Source organism: Cnephaeus nilssonii (genome assembly GCF_951640355.1).
Source record: "Cnephaeus nilssonii genome assembly, chromosome: 6".
Lineage (NCBI taxonomy): Eukaryota > Metazoa > Chordata > Mammalia > Chiroptera > Vespertilionidae > Cnephaeus > Cnephaeus nilssonii.
The window spans coordinates 59,004,961-59,017,222 of NC_137077.1; positions in this window are offsets into that span (position 1 = coordinate 59,004,961).

The following is a 12,262-nucleotide window of genomic DNA, read 5'->3' on the forward strand; positions in this document are numbered from 1 at the left end:
CCAGCCTGCACCCTCTCTAATCTAGGACCCCTTGGGGATGTCCGACTGCTGGTTTAGGCCCAATCCCAGGGACCGGGCCTAAACTGGCATTTGGATATCCCTCTCACAATCTTAGACCTCTGGTTCCTAATCGCTCATCTGCCTGCTTGCCTGATCACCCCTAACTGCCCCCTCTGCCAGCCTGGTCACCCCTAACTGCCCCCCCCTGCCAGCCAGGTTGCCCCCAACTGCCCCCCGCTGCTGGCCCGGTCACCCCTTACTGACCCCCTCCCCCGCTGACATGGTTGCCCCCAACTGCCCCCCCCGCCAGCCTAATCGCCCCCAACTTCCCCCCCTGCTGGCCTGGTTGCCCCCAACTGCCCCCCTCTGCCTGCCTGGTCGCCCCTAACTGCCCCCCCCTGCCAGCCTGATTGCCCCCAAATGACCCCTGCTGGCTTGGTCGCCCCCAACTGCCCCCCTGCCAGTCTGGTCACCCCTCACGGCCCTCCCACCCCCGCCGGCCTGGTCACCCCATGCAGTCGTTTGGTCATCCCTCACTAACCTCCCCGCTGGCCTGGTTGCCCCATGCAGCCTGCTTGTTCAGTCGTTTGGTTGTCCCTCACTAACCCCCCTGCTGGCCTGGTTGTAGGCAGCCATCTTGTGAGGGCGTGAGGATTAATTTGCATATTACCACTTTATTATATAGGATAATCCTATTTGATAAATGTTTTTTGTTATCTAATTTAAAAATAAGTGCCTTAGGTATTGATTTCTTTTTGTGTTTCTATATTTTCTTTTGAGCAGTGTTTTTGTGTGTTTTGGGAAGGACATAATTGAAAAAAATTTAAAATGAAACATTAAGGCAGAATTATAGAAAAAAAATGTAGGCAGATAAGATCTGGGATAAAGGTAGGGAATTTAAGAAAGGAGTGGTGAAAAAAAAAGAGAAAGGAGTGGTGATTATTTAAACACTATTAATTAGGAATTAGATAACAAAAAAGACTTTACTCTTTGTATATACTTTGAGAATTTGCTTTCTCAGTTTTGTGTAAGCCTCTATACTGAATACATTTCCTAAGGGGCACAATTTCAGGAAACTCCTTTGCATGTGGCTTCCAATGGACATATCTTACACCAAAATATGCCTTATCAGAAATACATCATGATTTAATAGATCATGTCTCTACAATACTTAAGTTTGTAAACTACTCTCACAATTCTCATTATGATCCTGAACTATGTTATCTATCTCACAGAATAGAAAAAGAAGATAGGGGCGTTAAATGAATTGTCTTGTATGCCATGACTAGAGCATAGTAAGGATTAGAACCTAGATTCCGCCCTCCCGAACCTAGGCTTATTCACCTCACCTGTGCAGGGCTTTTTAAGGGTATCTTGTAACATAAACAAGAACACAGGGAAAAGAGAAAGCAAGAAATGAAAGAAAGAAGCAAAGATGATGGGAAATTCTAATGATTGGTTACATTGTATTACTTTTTGTCGCTGAGAACACAAGTTTAAAGCTGTAAAAAAAATATAAATGTTCGAGTCCTGTATAGTAGATATGTAATACTTGGTTTTTAAAACCACTTCAGGAAAGCATAGCTAATGGGAAGAGCTTTGTGTGTAATTATAGCTGCGCTTCTTGCCAGTGCTGTAGTCAGAGGTCTGGCAGCTTTCCTTTTAGTTCTTATAGGAATCTCTATATCTCTCTATATAAAAAGCCAGCGACCAGAATGCCGTAATGACCAGAACGACGGGTTGCTATGACACCCACTGCAGCCAGCGAACTGGCCCAATCAGGGGGTGGGGCTGGCTGGCCAACCCCCCCGCGGCCCCGCCCCCTGGCTGGCCCCACCCCCGATAGGCCACCACCACCCTGATTAACCCGCAGCCCCTCCCCCCGGCCGGCCCTGCCCCTGATTGCCCCCCCTACCCCAATAGGGGGCGGGGCCAGCTGGCCAACCTCCTGCAGCCCCTCCCCCCAGCCGGCCCACCCCCGATGGGCCCCCACCATCCCGATCGGCCAGTGGCCCCTCCTTCCAGTTAGCTCCACCCCTGAGTGGCCCCCTCACTCCAATCAGGGGCAGGGCCTGCTGGCCAACCACTGTGGCCCCTCCCCCAGGCCACTGGCCCCCAATCAGCCCCCACCACCCCGATCAGCCCAGGGTCCCTCCCCCAGCCAGCTCTGCCCCCGATTGGCCCCCCCCACACACCAATCAAGGGTGGGGCTGGCTGGCCAACCTCCCACGGCCCCTCCCCAAGCTGCTGATCCCTGATATAATTATACTCAAAGCTCTTCCCATTAGCTATTCGGGGGTGGGGCAGGCCAGCCCACCACCCACAGCCCCTCCCCATGGCCGGCCCCGCCCCTAATTGGCCCCCCCACCCCAAGGGGGCAGGGCCCACCAGCCAATCACCCTCGGCCCATCCCCCCAGCTGGCCCGGCCCTGATTGGGCCCTGATTGGGGCAGGCCAGCCGGCCAACCTCCCGCTGTCTCCTCCTCCCAATAGGCCCGGCCCCGATCCGCCCCTATTGGGGCCAGGCCAGCTGGACCCCACCCGTACGTGGATTCGTGCACTGGGCCTCTAGTACAAACATAAGTACAGAATTGATTTTTCAAAAAGAACATTTACCAATATTGGAAAAACACTTTACTCTCAAAATAAACGTTTCCAGCATTAACCCTTTCTAATATCAGGCCTACTAGAGGGCCTGTTAAATAATAGAGAGAGATGAAGCATTTGAGATCTTGCTTCCATGCAATTGTCATCAGTTTTGGCTCAAATAAACTCTTATAAATATTCTCAAAAATAAAATGAGAGAGAGAAGGAGAGGGAGGGAGGGGGAGAGGGAGGGAGACAGAGAGAGATATCACTGGACATCTGGTCAGCACAGCTAAGTTCTTTGTCATTAGAATCAGTGAGATGCTAGACAAATGACAAATTCACTTGGCCTGAGTTTCTTTTCTTTTAAAGTAAGGGGTTTGGATTAGGCTAGTGATTCTTGACTTAGGTAAATGACATAGAGCATACTTTTTTTTTTTTTTTAAATGCTGGTGTTTAACCCAACCTCCAGAGATTCTGACTTAATTGATGTGGGCGAATCTCTGCAGGTTTAAGAACAACTAGGTTAGGTGATCTCTGAGAGGCCTCTAGTTCTCAGATTCTGTGATAATGAGGTTCTATTTTTCCTTCACATAGTAAGCCAGGAGGTGTCATATTATTCCACCTTCAATTTCTCCTACTCTTAGAATAATTTCTGGCTTGTGCTTAGAGGAGTGATTTTTAAACTTTAGTGGTGAATAGCGAATAGCTAATTTAAAATGCTGATTCTTAGAACCCACCCCACGAAATTCTGATGAAGCCAGCCTAGGACATTGCCCATGAATCTGTATTTTTCACAAGCACCCAGATGATTCTGACACCATTGGTTGAGAACCATACTTTAAGAAACACAGTCAAGGATATAATTTGTAACTTCAAGATTAGGGTTTTGCTTGGGGAATATTTTCCCTTTTGACAGCAAACATTGATGTGGCAGACAGTCTGAATGTGGTCGCATGAACCCCCACCTCCTAGTATTCTCAGTTTTGTGTGACTCCCCTCCTTTGAGAGTGGGCCAGACCATGCCTTGCTTCTACCTGACAGGGCAAAGGTGATGGAGTTACGTGATTATGAGTTTGTGATCGTGTGATTACATTACATCAATTTGTAGCTTTCGTCTGGCTGGATTCTCTCTCTCCCTAGCTGACTGTGAGGAAGGAGCTATGTTGAGAAATCCCATTGGCAAGAAACTGCGGGCAGGCTATCGGAGCTGAGTGGCCTCTGGTCAACAGCCAACAAAAATCTGAAGCACTCAGCGCTACAGTCACAAACACTTGAACACCATCAACAACAATTTGAGTGAGGAGGTGGATCCCTCCACAGCCAAACCTCCAGCCCTGGCCAGTACCCGGGTGGCAGCTTTGAAGGACTCTAAGCTAAACCATGCCCAGACTCCTGCCCCAGAAAGTGTGAGATAAGAAATGTGTGTTGTTTTAAGACACTAAATTTGCAGTACTTTTGTTATAAAGCAATAGCAAAAAAAAAAAGGGCTTTTTTCCCCCACCTCTCTGGAGCCTGGACCCGTGCACCCACCAGGCCAACGTGTGGAGCCCTGTGTTTAATTAGGCCCCTCTTCTAGCAGTGGCCATCAGAGCCAAGGGAGAGTGAGCCTTAGCTGTGGGCAAAGTGATCCATCGGCATGGGAAAAGAAAAGATTTGAATTTTTATTTCTTTATTTTTTCTAAAATTATACAAAAGAATTCAAGTTTTTGGAATATTTACTCTATAGACTGACACTTGGTTCAGTTCACATGTGGTACGTATGGTCACAGATTGTGGAGGCAGACGGGTACTTTTAAAGCAGAGCGGGAGTCATAGGAAGAGACTCTAAGTGGCCGTCTCACGCCTTCCGTCACTTTCAGTGCGTTGTGACATGTGACAGCGCATCCAGCTTAAGTAAAATCATCTAGTAAAATATTTAGAGAGATAAAAATATTTTTGTACCATTATAAAGGAAATCCTCTCTAATAAAATGGTAATATGCAAATTAACCATCACTCCGCTACATAAGCCACACCCACCAGCCAAGCCACGCCCACCAGCCAATCAGGGCGAGTATGCAACTTAACCCCAATCCAAGATGGCTACAGCCACAGAGAGCAAGGTTTCCCAGGTAACAGAGCAAGCCAAGCTTTCCATAGCCGTTGCAGGCCTAAGCCTCCACTCAAGCTACAAAGTTTCAATTATAGAAGGTAAACAAATTCAAACAAATGGCAGCAGAATGGAGCTTGAGAGAGCAGGCCAGGGTTGCCGGCGGCAACAGGGGAAGCAAAGCTTTCCGCACACCCTGGCCGGGCTCACCCGCTTAAGGCTACAAAGTTTCAATTGTAGGTGAATTAACTGCCACAGAAATGGCTGCCGGAGCCCCAGGCTTGGCTCCGCTCCAGGCTACAAGGTTTCAATTGTAGAAGGAAAATAAATTCCAGATACCAGGGCCTCCCCTTGGGTTGCCAGAGGGCGTGGCCGGCCTGCAAACCACCACAGGCCACTTGCTCAGGCCGCCCCACACCCCAAGGGAACCCCCACCCTTATCTGTGACACCCTTCAGGGCAAACCAGCCGGCCCCAACCCGTGCACCAGGCCTCTATCCTATCTAATAAAGAGTAATATACAGATTGATCATCACTGCAACACACAATATAGCTGCCCCCATGTGATCAAAGATCCTGCCCCCATGTGGACACAAGATGGCCACCACAAGATGGCCAGCAGGAGAGGGCAGTTGGGAGGCACCCGGCCTGCAAGGGAGGGCAGTTGTGAGGGACCAGGCCTGCAAGGGAGGGCAGTTGAGAGGGACCAGGCTTGCAAGGGAGGGCAGTTGGAGGTGATCAACCCTGCAGGAGAGGGCAGTTAGGGGTGACCAGGCTGGCAGAGGAGGGAAGTTGGGGGCAAACAGGCTGGCAGGGGAGCAGTTAAGCATCAACCAGGCTGGCAGCAGAGTGGTTAGGGGTGATCAGGCTGGCAGGCAGAAGCGGTTAGGGGCAATCAGGAAGGCAGGCAGGCAAGCAGTTGGGAGCCAGCTGTCCTGGATTGTGAGAGGGATGTCCGACTGCCCGTTTAGGCCCGATCCCACCAGGATCGGGCCTAAACGGGCAGTCGGACATCCCTCCAGGAATCCCAGATTGGAGAGGGTACAGGCTGGGCTGAGGGACAACCCCCCGCCGCGCACGAATTTCGTGCACCGGGCTTCTAGTAATTATATAATTACCTAAACATATTTGTATTTCATCTTAATTTTATAATATTTATTTTTCTATTTTGAGTGTTTTGAAATGTAAAAAAAATTAATAGATATGTGTATTTATAATTATAGATATCTTTATATTAGGATGATTGTTATATATTTTAGCAGATTTGCTCTAGTGATGAAAATACCTGGTGGTGCCTAGATTTGAATAGGTGGGTTTCTCTGATTTTCAGACTTATAATGCACCCAGGGTTTCTCCAGGTTGACGCTGATGCCTATCATTGTGTGTGTGTGTGTGTGTGTGTGTGTGTGTGTGTCCCCTGTAACGTGTGTGGGAAACCAAGGAGACAGGAAAATTCAATTTAGTTATTTAGTTAGCAAATTTAATTTCTTGATTAGCTACATTCCAGTCATTGTGGGGTGATTGAGGAGGGACTGGATTCCTGCCCCATAGGAGCTTATAACATCGTTGTCATTGGAGAGAAAGACATAAGTAAGCACATGTGTGGTATAATTCAAATATAAAGTAGTTTGTGATGGAGCCTCAAGAAGGTAAATATTTGAGGGCTATGGATTATAAACTAGACTTTGGACCTCAGGCTAATTACATACTGCTGCATGTTAATTTTCTAGTCTATAAAACTGTTGTAATAATACCTCCCTACCTCAAAGATCATTGTGAAGTTAAAGTAATTAAAAATTGAGAACTTAATGTAATGTATACAAATCACAGGAATTATATATTTCATTTTAAATATGTTTTTATTGATATCAAAGAGAGGAAGGGAGAGGGAGAGGGAAAGAAAATTCCATGAGAAAGAATCATTGATTGACTGCCTCCTGCATGCCCCCGCTTCTGGGGATCGAGCCCACACCCAGGCTTGTGCCCTGATGGGGAATTGAACCATGACCTCCTCCTGATTCATGGGTCAACACTCAACCACTGAGCCACACTGGCTGGGTTATATTTCATTTTAGAAATCTACATTCTTTTTAAAGCTTTTTTTTTCTTTTTCTATTGCTGCAACTGGAAATAAATCTAGGCTTATTCTATTAGAATTTATGCAGAACCTTTTGTTTTAAGCTATTTATAAGATGGGGGTTGAAATGGGAAAAATGTCTTCTGCCCATGGCTCAAGCATTCTTTAGATTTCTTTGGAGAATTGTTATTTCTTTTACTCCTTTAAAGATTGGGGGAAAAAACCTCTCTTATGTTGTATGTAAATTAATTTGCAATACCCTTTGATCTTAAAAATGATTTCCAGTGGAATATATTAAACATGTAGGAGTTTACTGACCTCTGATGGCCAGACTTAAAACTGCTACTTTTATCAGGGGGCATTATATGACAATATAAAGCTGTCTCTGGAAACGACCCAAGTGTATATTGGAAGGCAGTCAAGAATCACTAGCTGAGAAGAGAGAGACCACAGGAGGTCAACTAGTCAACCTTCCTTTTTCCAAGCAGGCTTTTATCTAAGTCATCCTAGGCTGAGGCTCTGTTAAATCAATGCTAATTCATTTAAAATTGCTTCAGTGTTTAAGTCAGAATAATGTCAAAGTGTGTGCCAGTTTAATCTACACTTAGGAGTGATTAGAACATTAGAAATATTTTTATCAGAAATAGAGTAATGACTGACTCGCAGCATTTCAAATATTTCTGTTTAAATCTGCAATAGCTTGTTAATTAGCATAAAAGATATCTGAAACCATGTTTTTTTGTATAATTAGTGGTGGTTGAGATATGTGGTTAGGCTGGAAATATTGTACATGTATCTTAGCTCTTGTGTGAATAGTTTATAAGGATTCTGGCAATAAATGTTTGTATTATAGAGCAGAATTCAGTTCAAATTTGGCTTTTGTTAAAGTATACCTGACAGCAAGATAAACTATAGCTCTTACTTCTAATGAGGGAGGAGATCCATAGCTCTCACTTCTAATCTTTGGAGTCATGGAGAGTCACTAAAGAGAAGCTGACAATTGTGAAATGGCTAAATTGCCTTAGGCCAATTTGTGACAAGGCATCTATTTTATTTTTAAAACTTGACAGAAGCAGTGATTACAAAAGCTGCTTTGGTAATTTCTTTCCCTATGTTTTATACCATACTAGAAGCCCAGCGTGCAAAATCGCATGGCCCCGCCCACCCGCGTGCAACCCGCCCACCCGCGACGGTGGTTGGTCGTTTCCGCGTTAGGGCCACAGGCCTTTTATAATATAGATTTCATCAAGAGATTCCGTCTAGATTTAACTTAAATCTCATGTTATCATTGACATATGCTTCCACTGAATGTATAGATAAGAGAAATGAACTAGCCCCAACCAATCCATTCTTTGAGTGGAATTAATTTCAAAAAGAAGTCTATGACCTGGTCGGGTGGCTCAGTAAATTAGAGCATTATCCCAATACACCAGAGTTGTGGGTTCGATCTCTGATCCGGGCACATACAAGAATCAACCAATGAATGCATGAACAAGTGGTACAACAAATCTCTCTCTCAATAAAAAATGTCTATGATCAAATACATAGGAAGTAGTTAGGAGGTGGCATTGTTCTCTGCATGGTTGAAGTTAGCTTGGGTGTTTGGGTTATTTTAGCAGACACTATTGGTAACCTAAAGTGTAGGAATAACTTCTCAGTCCAAGAAGCTTGTGCTATGTTAGTGTCACTGTCCTGTCAGTTTACCAGAAGAAGGGCAATAGGTGATAATGAAGTTAAGATGATGTTATTTTTTTAAATTTTGTTTTATATAAGTTACACTTTAAAATGGATCTATACTGTATTGCCAAAAAATGGATTCGTTCTGCTTTGAAACCTGCATCCAGAACTCATAAGTTGGCCTTGAGGCCACGTAAGGTCTGGCCTCAGGGAGTCTCTGGACTCTGCCTCCTCTTTCTCCTCATTTACTCTTCTCTGACTATTCTGGTCTCCCTGCTGCTCCTTGAGCACTCCCATCACAGCCCACTCGGGGCTGTTCCCATGGCCCAGGATAATCACCCACCTCTCTGACAGCCCCTCCTTTTCTTCATTCAGGTCTCTGCTCAGATAGGTTTCCCCTCACAACCTCATCTGAAGTATTAGCCTCTATCACTCTCCAGCATCCTTATCTACTTCATTCTCTTTGAAGCACTTGTCCTTCAATTACATATCTTTATCATGTAATAATTTTATATTATTTATAGTCTCTCTCATTGAAAAGTAAGATCTATGAAGGCAGAGAATTTTTGTTCTACTATTATGTCTATCTCTGAGAAAGTGATTAATAAATAGTTATTGAATAAATAAATGACTTTTTCCATGTTAGTAATCACATATCTATTTTAAAACTACAAAACAAAATACAAATGCCATAAATCACACAGAATATGTGTATAGCTTAATTAGCCACATATTATAAAGTGAATGCCCTTGTAACCATGAGTTCAGGTCAAGACATCGCTTTCCTAGCCATCCATTCAGGTCTTCCATGACCTCATTCCGATCACAACCCTGCCTCCCCATGAAAGCAAGTGCTGCTGACTTTTATAGGAATCACTTCCTTATGTTTCTTTAGAGTTTTAATGGCCAAGTTTGCATCCCTAGGTATTTTAGTTAGTCTTACTCATATTTTGGGGTTTGATTATTTTTCCATTTTCTTCCAATATATACATTTACCTTCCATTCCTTTGTTTTTCTTATAACTTATTCTTGGAAGAACTTGGGCTCTTTTACCCATAGAGTTTCCACATTGGGCTCCATTGAGTGCAGTTTGCAATCAACCAACTACACAATCTCTTCTAACCACATCTAACTGTTCGACCAGGTGCATGCAGTGTGAAACCAGTCAGTGCAATCACACAGGAACGTTTGGCCACATCTAAAGGCCTTCTAGCAGCCTTAGACTTCGTTCCCACACATAGAACCATGGTTGCTGCACATATCACGAATAGTTTGGCATCAGACTCTGTACTCCTTTTAAAGCGTGCTGAAATCTGACTTTATTTATAGGTCTGGGGGCCGTGTGCTAGTAAATCAGCTCTCTGAAAAGCCCAATTTGTGGCATTTGCCAGTTCCACAGTGTAAACACTCACCATGGCTATTTTCAAACTACTAACCTCAAGTGTCTGTACTTGGAACTGGGGAGAGACATGCACCGTCGGTTCTCAGGGGCTGCTATGAGCTGGCTCTAGCACACCACTGTCTGGGAAAATTAGAGGGCAAAAGAGAGGGGCCTGGGGAGAAGTCACCCTCTGGAAAATTAACTTGCTACTATGTCACATGAGGTCCTTACAGAGTCTTTAAGAGAGGCAGGAGAAACTGCAGCCAAGAGAAGAGAGACTACTATTGCTATGGTTGGCAGCTTTGAAGGTAACCCCAATGTTTCCCACCTCTTGCTATCCACACTGTGTCTAATCCTCTCTCATTGTGTGTGGGATGGACATAGTGGCTCACAATAAAATATGGGAAAAGTAATGGAATGTCACTTCTGGGATTAGGGTACAAAGAGATTTTAAAAACAAAGGTTTCTATCTTGGACATCTTTTCTCACCCGTGCTCACCTGCTCTGAGGGAAGCTGGCTGCGGCATCGTGAGCTGCCCTTAGAGAAGCCTGTGAGGCAGGAAGTCAGTGTCTCTGGCCAACAGCCAGTGAGAACCTGAAGCTTTCCAACAGCCACGTGACGGAGCTTGGACGTGAATCTTTCACCAGGTTAAATCTGAGAGGACTGCAGCCCCAGCCACAGGTTGATTGCAGCCTATGAGAGACCCTGGGGTCAGAATCACCCAGCTATTCTGGGTCCTGACCCCCCAGCAGCCGTGAGACAATAAGTGCTATTTTAAACCACTACGTTTTGGGGTAAATTTGTTATATTGCAACTGCTAAAGAAGTTTTAGTAGGTTTGGGGAGTGTAGAGTCACCTAAATCCATCCAGTGACACTATTCTAGTTCTTTAGCCCCAGGTTTTCCAATCAATATCCACTCTTTCGCATAAAGAACCTGATGAGCCTCTGAATTAAAGTTAGATTATAATTCCGTATTCTTCAGAATCATATTTGAATTGATTTTTAGGTACATGGTCCTATGGTTTAAGGGTATACTAATAAGAGATTTGTTTAGACCAAAGGAGATTCCTGGTTTTCTGACCATGTTTTAAAAATAAAATTAAAAATTTCTTTCTAAGTGCTTTAAGACACTCATATTACCCACTCCCACTTTAACTGCCAGGCAGGCTGGGAAAGCCATGCCTACAATAGGCACTTCATCCCTGAGAAACCATAGGTAATAATTTAAGAAATCATTTTGCTAATGCATGACCAAACGTCTCATTTTTTTCATAGTCCCCAGATAATCTGTCTTCAATCCAACCAGATCAGACAGTCAATTCCACACTCTGTCCTTGAGGGTCTATTCCCTGCAACTGCTCTGAGTATCTCTGACAGTCCAGGTTTAGGGTGGGAAATAGTAACTAATCTAGGTATTTTTAAGCAGAAACAGATATAACAGGAAATAAGGGATTTAAAATCCTAGGAAGGGCTGATGGAGTGGAAGTCAGCACCAATGGAACGAGTGAGTTCAAGATCATAGTAACATACAGCTCTCTTTGCCTCTGGGTTCTGCCCCTGTTCATGTTCCTCAGGCCACTGACACTAGCTTCAGAGTACTCTTTACTTCCCCCTTTTATATATGTGTTTATTGATTTTAGAGAGGAAGAGAGAGGGAGAGAGAGATAGTAGCATCAATCATGAGAGAGAATCATTGATTGGCTGCCTCCTGCACACCCCCTACTGGGGATAGAGCCTGAAAGCCAGGCATGTACCCTGACCTGAAATCGCACTGTGACCTCCTGGTTCATGGGTGGACGCTCAACCATTGAGCTTCAACATCTGGACTGCTTCCTCCTCTTTAATAGTCTCTTTATTAAAACTTTTCTCAGATGTTCTCAGTTTGAGTTGCCTAGCTGTTTCCTATTGATTTACAAATATAATTTTTTAGATATTCTAATATGCCAAATTATCTTTAATATTACAAATACTTTAAAGAGTAACTATACCAAGACTGAGCCATTGATTACAAATATTTACTCATGAATGTAACACAAAAGTATTAATGTTAATACCGAAGTAAAAGATACTTACTCATGAAGACTGCTACCCATGGCTACATACATGGTTCCCAGTACAACTCTAGGGGCAGCATTCACATCAACTACTATGTAAGAGGTGGACCCTAGAATTGGTGGTGGGTAACCAGCACAATTGCATGTGGTGTCCTGTGCCTATCAGGAAAACATTTTTACTGTCCCAAGAATGCAAAGGTTATCCTCTTAAGCAAATCGAGGTAAAAAATCCCAGCATACTGAGGCTGCTGGTTAGCCAGGGATTTGACTTACTCTTAGGTTTGATTTTCCCCTTGCCACTAACTAATAGGAGATTTTTTTTTCCTTTTCATACTCTCCAGATAGTGTGTTCTCATAATCCATGTGTCCTGAATTCACATCAAACATTATCTAAT